Consider the following 9,381-nt stretch of genomic DNA (forward strand, 5'->3'; position numbering starts at 1 on the left):
ATATATTGTGTGAAAATTCACCTAATTTGCAACACCATCCATTTACAGAAACAGACTGTCCCCACTCACACTTCTTGTGGGCATCAAGCAACATAAAATGTGTAATTTGTCAGTGTTTTGTATATAAGTGTTTTGCTTATTTGTGTATACAAAAGTGGATATGATCTACTGTTTTTTTCTGGTAGTTGTAAAAATACTAAAAAAAAAATTAGGATGTTAAAAATTACATCCAAAATAGGGTCTCACACATTTATAATTCTCATATGTTTTTCTGTATCTTCTAATGAAATACGTTAAAGCTTAATGTTTGCATTGCGGGTCATTAAGATAATGCTCAGACACCATTTTTGCAGGTGGGAGTAGAATGACTCAGTCTGTAGTAGGAGGGAAAATTGTTATCCAAAGATGTTTGGAAATGGCCAGTACCAGGAGCTGTGTGACTCAGCAAGCAGTTTCTGAGAGAGATCTGATATTCTTGTTACTGTGTAAGCAAAGGTGTGAAAGAGATATAGAGCCAGAATAATCCTGTCCGCCTAAAACTGGTAAAATTAATCATACTAGTTTACTCTACATGTAAATCACACTACATGTAAATGACATATAGAACATAATGCCACATATTTACTTCAAACACCACTTGAAAGAAGTGATTATTGCAATCCATTGACTGTTGCTCTTCTAAACTAATTTGAGGTGTTGCTGATTTTATTATTAAAATGAGTAACACCACACCACATGAGTTGGGTTGCCTAGGTCTATGTAGTCCTGGCGCATAAAGAAGACAAACAGCCTTGTTTTGTATTTTGACATGTTAAATGGAAAAACTGGGCAGACATAAAAGTCTTAAATGAAAAAGAAAAAAAAAACACCTTATCAAAATGCACAATTAAATGTAGTGCATGCCTGTCCATGCCTGCTGGCACATGCCCTGTGGTGTGAAACTATACTAAACAGAAAAAATGTGCAACTTTAGGCAAAATACAAATAAAATATGATGGGTCCGATTTATTAGGGTTCTTTCTTTACCTGGTAAAGATCATAGGATAACCTGGGTGATCAAGCAAACCTAGAATAGATTTCTTAAAAAAACATTTGCTATTTGGAGGCAAATGTTTTCAATCATGGACCAGATCCATTCCAGGTTTGCTGGATCATCTAGGTTCTCCCATGAAAGTCTATCTTCTCCAGTCACTGAGAAATTTAATAAATCAGGTCCATTGTGTCAATAGCATTATTACAAACATTTTTGTCCGTCCCATTAGCTGGTAATTCTACCAGAAGGTCTATTATTTTTCTACTTCCTGAAACAAACCAAAGTATCCACTAAAACTGGCAGTTACAGGGGTTGCAAGGATCATATCACCAGACACACGAATGCTTATAATTGTCAGTTTTTATTCAAATTCACACCAATTCCATATCATTTGTGTTTTTTACCCAACCAAAACTACGTAAATATAGTTTATTATAACTCACAAAATCATTGTTAACCCCTGCATGGAAACCTAGCTCACCAGTTCCCCTGGCTAAGAGAAAGTCTGTTAACAAATGACAAAGAATATACAAACAGAACTTATATATTAAGCCTGATCCGTTAAAGGATGTTCACTCACTGAAGGTAATTACCAACTTGCAAGTGATTTTTTACTTATCTTTGTGAATACAGTAAAAAATTCACCTGGCAAAAATACCCAATTAGGATTGGATATTTGAGGCTGAAATTACCGGTACCTTAAACAAAGAGAATAAATTCCTTTATTAAATTGCTGCTATTGCAAAGACCTTATAAATAGGAAGATCAAGCAATTCTGTTATTATTACTAAAACATTTACAAGTAATGTAAAACAATATTTGCATTTTGCAGTTGATCTACATAAAAATACCCTGCATCAAATAGGTTTAGAAGCAGATAATACAACAATGACCTTGGGGATTAGAAATTGCATCTAAATACACTAAATAATAAATACACTGTAAATGAAATACACCATTACATCTGGTGTCAAGATAACCACAAAACTCTACACCTTCACATTCTTTACCTTGTGGTCTTAACTGTCATCTCAGGATATAGGATATAGAGAATGTGTGTAACTAATGTTGACTCACATTCTTATACTTAGTCTAGACCATTATTAAATTGGCTGTGTGTGATTGTTCACTTAATAGTGATACAAAACTATATAATTGTATTGTCAAAGTTATACATTTTTTATATTTATACAATCAGTGTAGGTGATAAAAAATGCACTTATTTTAATTTTATTTTTAATTTTTAGTGGTTACAGCACAATCAACAGGGCTGAAAAATTCATAATGTGAAAATTATTTAAAATATTAATAATATCGGAATTGGTAGCTTTATCACCCAGTTAGACATTCTGTGTATTCTTTTCATAAAATAAAAGGTGAAACATATTTGGTATGTAATTGGAATATAGAATTGGCAACAATTCCTTCCTTTGTTGTTTTTATTATTTTTCCATCTTCGTGAAATAGCTACTTTACGGAAATGCAAGCTAAATGTTCAATAGCTTAAATCAATCCATATGCGTCTCACCCTTAAAACCCATAAAAATAGATCAGATCCGATTTCTGTACATAGTCCTAAAATGTCATAGAAATGTATACAAAATTACCCACTTTTGATTCTATTTAAAATACATTCCACCCCTGTCTGAATTACATACCGTAAATACTAAAATTTAAACTGACTAAAATATTAACTGTACATACCTTTACCTGAAAAAATAGAGTTTTTTTATGAGATAAAAAAATAATATATATATTTTATATATATATATACAGCATCCTAAACAATCAAAGGGACTAGTACCATAACTCTAAAAACCAAAGAGTATCATGTTTCATAATATGAGCTATGGGAGTTTACCTGGGGAATTTTTTAAATTTCAGTTGGTTAATATGGGTCACTTGCACCTAAATGATCTATTATGGGTTTTTGTTGGCAAGCAGTAAATGACGCTATGTACTCATATAAAGTGTGTAACAGACAGTAATAATGTTTCAGAAGGCAAGAGATTGTTATACACTTTACATGAGAACAAAGCACCATCTAACAGTGCGATTTAGGTATATTTTGAGTTTTTTCTGATGGTATTTTCAGGTCAAATCTTTATACAGTAGAATCCTGGTTACCCAAAACTAAGATAACCAGCACTCGACATCTCCATTTTCTTGATAGCTCCTGCAGCCCAAGCGGAGCTGTGGCCTGTGTTCTGCATTAAGAAAGCGAAGCTGTCAGCATAGTAAAGCTCCGCTGATTGCTCTGCTCCCTGATTGGCTGAGGAAAAGGAAACCCTGATGACGCTTGAGCCATCATCAGAGTTTCCCATTTCCCAGACATTCAGACATTCAGCACTAGAGGTGAATGTGGACAAGTTTTGCAAAGAACCCATGGCCAGTCTATTTCCTTTCACATATTTATTTGGTGGCACAGTGACTCAGAAGTTAGCACTCTGGTCTTCGCAGTGTTAGATCCCAGGTTCAAGTCTCAGCCAGGACACTATCTGCATAATGTTCGCATGTACTCCCTGTGTTTGCATGGTTTTCCCTAGTGCACTCAGAATGAACTATGGTGGGACATTAGATAGTGAGCCTCTTTGAGGGACAGCTAGTGATATGACTATTGACTTAAAGCAACGCTATATAAAGCTATATACAAGTTAATAATAATAATTATATGTTGCTAACAGGTAGTAAATAAAGGTAAAACAAACAATTACTAACCTCTGTAGCTGCAGACAGTATGTAGACAGCAAACCATCCTCAAAGTTCACAGCAGAACTTTTAAAATTGTTCACTAATCAGCCTTGGAACCTTGTGACAATCTTAAGTATAAGCACAGTGTAAGTGCTCCGAAAAGAGGAGGATGAGATGAGCTAAGTTACCCTGCCCAGCACCCATGTTGCTGATTATCACTGTCAACAGCATCCAACATTTGCTGGTGTGTCTGATTCCTGGTCCCCCTCTGTGTGATGCGGTTTCTTCCTCCAACCAATAAATCTCTGCAGGACACAGTACTGAGGTAGGACACTACAGTGCCCAGAGGGCGCTGTGAAGTTTGAGGACTAACTGCTCCACAGTGCCATCATTTACAAAGGTAATTGAAAGCTTGTTTTTAAAGACGTATTAATTGTTTATTAACACTGCTTAAATACCTGTCTCCTACCTGAAGACAGGTACACAATAGGGTTACCACTTACAGAAAAGTTCAGTTAGTCCAATGCAAACATGTTCTTTCTAGGAATGATTTCTTAGTGGTCAGATCACTCATGTACAGATGGACTGGAATTTAGTGCCTGCAAAAATTTGAACATTGGATTACAGATCTGTCAGCACTTAATGAATATAACTGCCCATACTTGGACTATCATCTCTTCATTATGGATTCAATACCCTAATGTTCTGAATTGTATTGAATGCCTAAAATTAATTTGTGGTATCTGAAGCAAACTATTACCTGTGAGTCATATGCATGCCTTCCAAGCTGTTTTTTTGTATTGCATATTTCAACACCTACCCTTCTAAGATAAGACATATGAATGAACTATTTATTATTATCTACATTCACCTTGTACTATACAATGACATTACCAATTTAGACACAGTTAGACTTTGTTATTTTGTAGATATGGTACGTATATTCTGCAATACTGGATTCAATCTTCTGCACTAAAGTTATATTCCAATGTTGAAAAGCCATAAATCATGCAATGAAATTGCATAAGTTCATTACCATGAGATCACAACTTCCCATTTAACATATGTTTTGCAAAGGAAATATGAGCTGATCAACATATCAGATGTCTTTCTGATATAATTCATGTATTTTATTTTTCCTACGACTGTTTTCCTACGACTGTTTTACCATCTTTTTACAGACAATGCCCCAGGGTGATAGCACTGAACATTTCACCAGACTCCTTTAAAGAGAACATGTTGTAAGAAAAGCATACAGGCTGCAATTGCTGTCAGCGACTAAAGCTCTATACACACTCCATGCAGTATTGGGGCTAGTGGGTTAGCATAACAGCCTGACACCCAGTACGCAAAGACAGTCCTCATATTTTTCTTTACAGCTTTACTATGAAGAGAAACAATACATTTCTCAAGTCATTTTTGTTTAATTTTCAGAAAAGCCTTTAAATTATGTTGTATTTTATTCTGAAGGGAGCACAGCAGTAGCCGTCTCTTTCCAATGGGAAACCTGTAATAAAGTTGCATAGGAGAAAAGATGTTACCTGGATCTCAGTACCCCTGACCCACTCATTATATAAGTATAAGTGGGTTCCTTTATGTGCTCCTACATAAATTTTATACAAAAAGAATAAGTGATAATTAGAGGTGTGCAAATTTCTCAAAAATTTGATTTCGATTTGGCCGGTTCGCCAAATTTTTCGAAAAGATTTGCTTCGATCCTAATTTATTAGTGGCAAATCGCATTAAAAAACTTCTACTTGAGAGAGCCTTGATAGTGGTGTAGAACACTGTGTCTTGCAGTAACACGCATAGGGAGTCTGCTGTGGTAGTGAAATAATACTGTGAGTCAGTATGACATGAGGATGACAGGCGTCGCTATTAGAATCACTGCACACTTCACTTATTTGGGCAGTCACAGGGCCAAAACTGACCAAATATTTCAAGTATGAACTCAGCCTTACAGGTCTATGTTAGCTTCAAGAAGAAGCGCACTCCTTTTACACCCTCGTCAGCTGATTCCACATAGATGTCTACAGAACTTGTTCTATTAACCGCTCATACAAGTAGAGCCCCCCCGACAACATGGAGAAGGTGTCAGCAGTAAGTTTGTGTTAACGTCACTGATTATTTTGCCCTTCCTCTGATCTGTCAGAACAATAACCCACAAAAAACGGATCCTGTCTGTGGAGCATATGCCTTCACTCGGTCAGCATTTGCTCAATAATCCATCAGTATTGCTAATGCCAAAAAAAAACAGGAGTGGATCCAAAACAGAGATGACACATGAATGGAATATTTGCATGTCTTCTGTGTTTTGTACCCACTCCTGCTTTTGGCTACCAAATCATAAGCCAATTCTTATGGGACCATACAGGCCTTACAGCTGCTACACAGACAGGATCTGTTGTGCGTCCACAGAGTGGCACAATGACAGAGTCTATAGTTGGCGGCAGCATCAGGAGGCCACAGAGTGGCACAATGACAGTCTGGAGGTGGCAGCAGCATCAGGAGGCCACAGAGTGGCAGGCCACAGAGTGGCACAATGACAGAGTCTGGAGGTGGCGGCAGCATCAGGAAGCCACAGAATGGCACAATGACAGTGTGGAGGTGGCAGCAGCGTCAGGAGGCCACAGAGTGGCACAATGACAAAGTCTGGAGTTGGCGACAGCATCAGGAGGCTACAGAGTGGCAAAATGACAGATTGTGGAGGTGGCGGCAGCAGCAGCATCAGGCGGAGGCGACAGAGTGGCACAATGACAGAGTGTGGAGGTGGCAGCAGAATCAGGAGGCCACAGAGTGGCTCAATGACAGTGTGTGGAGGTGGCAGCAGCATGAGGAAGCCACAGAGTGCACAATGACAGATTGTGGAATTGGCGACAGCATCAGGAGGCTACAGAGTGGCATAATGACAGAATGTGGAGGTGGCAGCCACATGAGTAGGCCACAGAGTGGCACAATCAAAAAAGTCTGGAGGTGGCAGCAGCATGAGTAGGCCACAGAGTGGCACAATCACAGAGTCTGGAAGTGGCGACAGCATCAGGAGGCTACAGAGTGGCACAATGACAGAGTGTGGAGGTGGCGGCAGTAGCAGCATCAAGCGGAGACCACAGAGTGGCACAATGACAGAGTCTGGATTTGGCGACAGCATCAGGAGGCCACAGAGTGGCACAATGACAGAGTGTGGAGGTGGCAGCAGCATGAGTAGGCCACAGAGTGGCACAATGACAGAGTGTGGAGGTGGCAGCAGCATGAGTAGGCCACAGAGTGGCAGAATGACAGAGTGTGGAGGTGGCAGCAGCATGAGGAGGCACAATGAAATAGTGTGGAGGTGGCGGCAGCATTAGGAGGCCACAGAGTGGCACGATGACAGAGTCTGGAGGTGGCGGCAGCATGAGTAGGCCACAGAGTGGCAGAATGACAGTGTGGAGGTAGTGGCAGCCTCAGGAGGCCACAGAGTGGCACAATGACATAGTGTGGAGGTGGCGACAGCATCAGGAGGCCACAGAGTGGCACAATGACAGAGTCTGGAGGTGGCGACAGCATTAGGAGACCACCGAGTGGCACAATGACATAGTGGGGAGGTAGTGGCAGCATCAGGAGGCCACAGAGTGCCACAATGACAGAGTGAGGAGGTGGCAGCAGCATCAGGTGGAGGCCACAGAGTGGCACAATGACAGAGTGTGGAGGTGGCAGTAGAATCAAGAGGCCACAGAGTGGCACAACGACCAAGTGTGTAGGTGGCAGCAGCATGAGGAAGCCACAGAATGGCACAATGACAGAGTGTGGAGGTGGAGCCAGCATCAGGCGGAGGCCACAGAGTGGCACAATGACAGGGTGTGGAGGTGGCAGCAGAATCAGGAGGCCACAGAGTGGCACAATGACCGAGTGGGGAGGTGGCAGCAGCATGAGGAAGTCACAGAGTGGCACAATGACAGAGTGTGGAGTTGGCAGCAGAATCAGGAGGCCACAGAGTGGCACAATGACCAAATGTGGAGGTGGTAGCAGCATTAGGAAGCCAGAGAGTAGCACAATGACAGAGTGAGGAGGTGGCAGCAGCAGCAGAATCAGGTGGAGGCCACATAGTGGCACATTGACAGAGTGTGGAGGTGGCAGCAGAATCAGGAGGTCACAGAGTGGCACAATGACCAAGTGTGGAGGTGGCAGCAGCATGAGGAAGCCACAGAATGGCACAATGGCAGAGTGTGGAGGTGGAGGCAGCATCAGGCGGAGGCCACAGAGTGGCACAATGACAGAGTGTGGAGGTGGCAGCAGAATCAGGGGGCCACAGAGTGGCACCAGAGGCATCAGAGTAGTAGCGGAGGCAGGTAGCCTGATGAAACCGGTCTCTTTTGTCAAAGTCTGGGTGAGGCGGCATTGGATCATTTAATCAGATGCATCAGGCATTGGTGGGTGGAAATCCTGGCAGATCCACGCCTGATTCATCTTGACAAAGGTCAGTCCCTCCACATTTTGGGTGCACAGGCGAGTTCTTTTTGGGGTAACTATGGCCCCCGCCGCACTAATCACCCGCTCTGATGCCACACTACTGGCCGGGCAGGACAGCTTTTCCAGGGCAAACTCGGCCAGTTGTGACCACAAGTCCAGTTTGGCTGCCCAGTAGTCCAGCGGATCTTCAATGACGTCTGGCAGGGTGCACTCAAAGTATGCCACAACCTGCTGGTTCAGGTTCTGCTCTATGTCTTGCTGCTTGTGAGTAGTTTATTCACTATGCAGGTGAAGAATGCTGCTCATCAGCGACTCTAGACTCAGGCTGCTGCTGATGGAGCTGGTACTGCTCCTGCCACCACACCCTCCCCCAGCAGCCATGGCAGTGGAACATATGTGCGGCCAACTGACTACATAGGATGTCTCTGTAGTAGTTTAGTTTGTCCTCCGTCTCAGGGGGTGTAAAAAAGGCCCCAATTTTGGACCGGTAGCGAGGGTCCAACAAGGTGGAGAGCCAGAAGTCATCGCTCTGCCGAATGGTGACAATTCCGCTGTCACTGAGTAAGCAAGTGAGCATGCAGCAGGCCATTTGTGCAAATGACTCGGAGGGACTCCCTGCTTCCATCTCCACTGCATACTGCCACGGTGTGTCTGGGTCCTGCTTCGTCTTCCTCATCTCCCTCTTGCTCCTCTGGCTGCTCCTGCTCCTCCTCTCATGTCACCTGAGTAGAAAAACCACCCTTTTCGCTATACATTGCCTGTGCTCCAATGTCCTCCTCCTCCTCCAGTTCAGCCCCTACAGGGCTTATGTGGCCGTGAGATCTAGGCGCCACGTCTCCAGTCCCCTGACCAGCCAGATTTACCAGCATCTGTTCCAGGACATGAAGCAGTGGAATGATATTGTTCATCCCGTAGTCCTGGCAACTGACAAATAACGTGGCCTCCTCAAAACGTCAGGTGTCACGCATGAGCTGGCACTGGCTGACATCGAAGTTTCACATGGGAGTAATCCGCTTGGATCATCAAGAAATCGTTGATGGCCTTTCTCTGTTTGTATAGTCGGTCCAACAAATAGAGGGTAGAATTCCAACAGGTGGAAACGTCACATATCAGCCTTTGTTGGGGAATGCCGTTCTGCCGCTGCAGCTCAAGGAGGGTGTGCTTTGCAGTGTACGAATATCTGAAATGCATGCAAAGTTTCCTGGCCATTT

This window comes from Pyxicephalus adspersus, chromosome Z (genome assembly GCF_032062135.1).
Source record: "Pyxicephalus adspersus chromosome Z, UCB_Pads_2.0, whole genome shotgun sequence".
Lineage (NCBI taxonomy): Eukaryota > Metazoa > Chordata > Amphibia > Anura > Pyxicephalidae > Pyxicephalus > Pyxicephalus adspersus.